This window comes from Pseudophryne corroboree, chromosome 3 (assembly GCF_028390025.1).
Source record: "Pseudophryne corroboree isolate aPseCor3 chromosome 3, aPseCor3.hap2, whole genome shotgun sequence".
Classification (NCBI taxonomy): Eukaryota; Metazoa; Chordata; class Amphibia; order Anura; family Myobatrachidae; genus Pseudophryne; species Pseudophryne corroboree.
In genome coordinates this window covers 24,436,561-24,441,173 of record NC_086446.1, presented here as the reverse complement: position 1 = coordinate 24,441,173, position 4,613 = coordinate 24,436,561, and the positions used below count along the sequence as shown (strand labels likewise).

General features: G+C 38.9%; 1 pseudogene; it reads right to left on the bottom strand.

The window, feature by feature from the left end:
• Positions 1-3,228: 3,228 nt before the first annotated feature.
• Positions 3,229-4,090, bottom strand: LOC135055802 (gastrula zinc finger protein XlCGF71.1-like; annotated as a pseudogene).
• Between the last annotated feature and the right edge of the window lie 523 nt (positions 4,091-4,613).

The following is a 4,613-nucleotide window of genomic DNA, read 5'->3' as shown; positions in this document are numbered from 1 at the left end:
CCGCAGTGATGTCACTCTCATTTCCATGTTATACCCGCAGTGATGTCATACTCTCATTTCCATGTTATACCCGCAGTGATATCACTCTCATATACATGTTATACCCGCAGTGATGTCACTCATATACAGGTTATACCCGCAGTGATGTCACTCTCATATACATGTTATACCCGCAGTGATGTCACTCTCTCACTTACATGTTATACCCGCAGTGATGTCACTCTCATTTCCATGTTATACCCGCAGTGATGTCACTCTCTTCCATGTTATACCCGCAGTGATGTCACTCTCTCATTTCCATGTTATACCCACAGTGATGTCACTCTCTCATTTCCATGTTATACCCACAGTGATGTCACTCTCTCATTTACATGTTATACCCACAGTGATGTCACTCTCTCATTTACATGTTATACCCGCAGTGATGTCACCCTCATATACATGTTATACCCGCAGTGATGTCACCCTCATATACATGTTATACCCGCAGTGATGTCACTCTCATTTCCAGGTTATACCCGCAGTGATGTCACTCTCTTCCATGTTATACCCGCAGTGATGTCATACTCTCATTTCCATGTTATACCCGCAGTCATATCACTCTCATATACATGTTATACCCGCAGTGATGTCACTCTCATATACATGTTATACCCGCAGTGATGTCACTCTCATATACATGTTATACCCGCAGTGATGTCTCTCATATACATGTTATACCCGCAGTGATGTCACTCTCATTTCCATGTTATACCGTGATTTCACTCTCTCATTTACATGTTATGCCCACAGTGATGTCACTCTCTCATTTACATGTTATACCCACAGTGATTTCACTCTCTCATTTACATGTTATACCCACAGTGATGTCACTCTCTCATTTACATGTTATACCTGCAGTGATGTCACTCTCTCATTTACATGTTATACCCACAGTGATGTCACTCTCTCATTTACGTTATACCCGCAGTGATGTCACTCATTTACATGTTATACCCGCATTGATGTCATACTCTCATTTCCATGTTATACCGTGATTTCACTCTCTCATTTCCATGTTATGCCCACAGTGATGTCACTCTCTCATTTACATGTTATACCCACAGTGATGTCACTCTCTCATTTACATGTTATACCCACAGTGATGTCTCTCTCATTTACATGTTATACCCACAGTGATGTCACTCTCTAATTTACATGTTATACCGACAGTGATGTCACTCTTTCATTTACATGTTATACCCACAGTGATGTCACTCTCTCATTTACATGTTCTACCTGCAGTGATGTCACTCTCTCATTTACATGTTATACCCACAGTGATGTCACTCTCTCATTTACGTTATACCCGCAGTGATGTCACTCATTTACATGTTATACCCGCAGTGATGTCATACTCTCATTTCCATGTTATACCCACAGTGATGTCACTCTCTCATTTCCATGTTATACCCACAGTGATGTCTCTCTCATTTCCATGTTATACCCACAGTGATGTCAATCTCTCATTTACATGTTATACCCACAGTGATGTCACTCTCTCATTTACATGTTATGCCCGCAGTGATGTCACCCTCATATACATGTTATACCCGCAGTGATGTCACTCATTTCCAGGTTATACCCGCAGTGATGTCACTCTCTTCCATGTTATACCCGCAGTGATGTCATACTCTCATTTCCATGTTATACCCGCAGTGATATCACTCTCATATACATGTTATACCCGCAGTGATGTCACTCTCATATACATGTTATACCCGCAGTGATGTCACTCTCATATACATGTTATACCCGCAGTGATGTCACTCTCATTTCCATGTTACACCGTGATTTCACTCTCTCATTTACATGTTATGCCCACAGTGATGTCACTCTCTCATTTACATGTTATACCCACAGTGATGTCACTCTCTCATTTACATGTTATACCCACAGTGATGTCACTCTCTAATTTACATGTTATACCGACAGTGATGTCTCTCATTTACATGTTAAACCCTCAGTGATGTCACTCTCTCATTTACATGTTATATCCACAGTGATGTCACTCTCTAATTTACAGGTTACACCCACAGTGATGTCACTCTCATTTACATGTCAGACCCACAGTGATGTCACCATGTTTAGCCAATCACTTCATAACCCGCTATTCCATAATGCTTCACTCGTCTGGCATATATTTCTGGCAACGTTCCTCATTTCCCATACAGCTGTCACTCAGGAGATTCCTATAACTGATAATTACCCCATGCTCAGGCCCCTCATGATTTGCCTCACATATAGCGTTAGTCACATCTCAGTGTAGGCTCTGTAGGGTGTGAGGCCTCATACGGCTTTACTTCTAGTACAATGAGCAAAGACTTTCACATACAGAGTAATAACATTTTATAATAATAATCACACACACACACACACACACACACACACACACACACATATATATATACATATATATACACACTATCTGTTCTACCCGTTCTTCGCACAAGAGTTTTTGATTATCACGGCTGTACATATTAATGAGTGTTAATAATTTGGTAAATCTATAGAGATGTAAATTTGAGACGTCTTAATGTAAGTAAATATTAATCCATGGTTCTTGCCGTTACCCGAGGAGAATCCGTAACAGATACGGTAAAAAGTGACAGGACCATTTTTGTAGATTATTACATTCTACACACTGGTGGTGCAATCCAAACTTTGATCCGATTGTCCGCAACGCAAGCCACACATCGGTAAGGATGTCATTATGACAACCCCCTTTTCAACCCCTTAGGAGAGGTTTACTAACATTCTAATTATGTAGTTTTCCTATTTCCCACCTGAATAATACCTATGTTATATTTCAGCTTCTTAACATATCGAGAAGAGAATTTGATCAGTTATGGAGTGAGGGCTTTCGCATATATATATATATGTACAGTGCAGGCATATATCCAACTTCTGAAAATCTAAAAATATGAAAAATAATCAGCTCTCAGTTGCTTACACAGGATTCCGACATGGTATTGCCCAGCTGAGCTGAAACAATGGGTAAAACCAAAATGGGCCTCGTCAGTATTTTGATGGTTCCCAGACATTACCTGTTCTATTATATATTTCAAATTTATTATGGGTGGATTGTTGTATGGTAAATGTGCTAATGTTTTGTCTACTGATGGCAATGTGTATTGTCCATTTCTTCTATTTTTTGTACTCAAAATATGAGATTAGCCCAGGCATTAGCAGTGTTTACAATATTTAAAGTATTTAATTTGATGTCTATTAGCTCATCTTTTTTTTATGCATTTTTTGATGTCCAAGAAGATGTGATTTCCGAAAAAAACATTTCCCACACTCAGAACATGGAAATGGTCTCTCACCTGTGTGACTTCTGACGTTGAACTAGAACTGATTTCCGTATAAAACATTTCCCACATTCAGAACATGGAAACGGTTTCTCACCTGTGTGACTTTTCTCATGTATAACTAGAGCTGATTTCTCTGTAAAACATTTCCCACACTCAGAGCAGGAAAATGGTTTTTCACCTTTGTGAATTCTCTGATGTCTAGCAAGATGTGATTTGTGTGTAAAACATTTACCACACTCAGAGCATATAAATGGTTTCTCCCCTGTGTGACTTCTCTGATGGTTAACAAGACCTGATTTCTGTGTAAAACATTTCCCACACTCAGAGCATGGAAATGGCTTCTCACCTGTGTGACTGATCTCATGTCTAAAAAGATCTGATTTATGTGAAAAATACTTCTCACACTGAGAGCATGGAAATGGCTTCTCACCTGTGTGACTTCTCTCATGTATAACAAGAGCTGATTTCTGTGTAAAACATTTCCCACACTCAGAACATGAAAATGGCTTTTCACCTGTTTGAATTCTCTCATATCTAAAAAGATCTGATTTATGTGTAAACCACTTCTCACACTCAGAACATGAAAATGGTTTCTCACCTGTGTGACTTCTCCGATGTCTAGCAAGATGTGATATCTGTGTAAACCATTTCCCACATTCAGAACATGGAAATAGTTTCTCACCTGTGTGACTTTTCTCATGTATAACTAGAGCTGATTTCTGTGTAAAATATTTCTCTCATGTGTAACAAGACTTGATTTGCTTGTGAAACATTTCCCACACTCAGAACAGGGAAACTTTTTAACACCTCTGTGAGTTGTACTGTGTATAGCAATATTGGAGATATCAGGGGAACCGTTCTCACAATCAGAAGGATCAGATGATATATCTGCGCTGTGTGGTACTGGGTGCAGATTTACTGTAATGGCGATGTCTCTTGGAGAATCCTGCGTGAGGTTATATTCGGTTTTAAAATATGGAGACAAAATTAGATCTCCCTCAGAGGTATTCCTGCTTGTGACTCCATCTGCTGGAAATAAAATAAAATGTATGGATTTAAAAAAAAAAAAATCAGGTATATTAGATTGTTTTTTTTTAAAAAACATTTAAAGAACAAACAATACAAAAACAAATGGTTTACATTTCCGAAGAGTGAAAAACAGAGCACAGTGGGTATAGCTGTCGAAACTAGTAGTAAGTTCATCATGGAACCACAGTCAAACATGTAAAACGATACACCCCTGTAGTACAAGGTATCTGA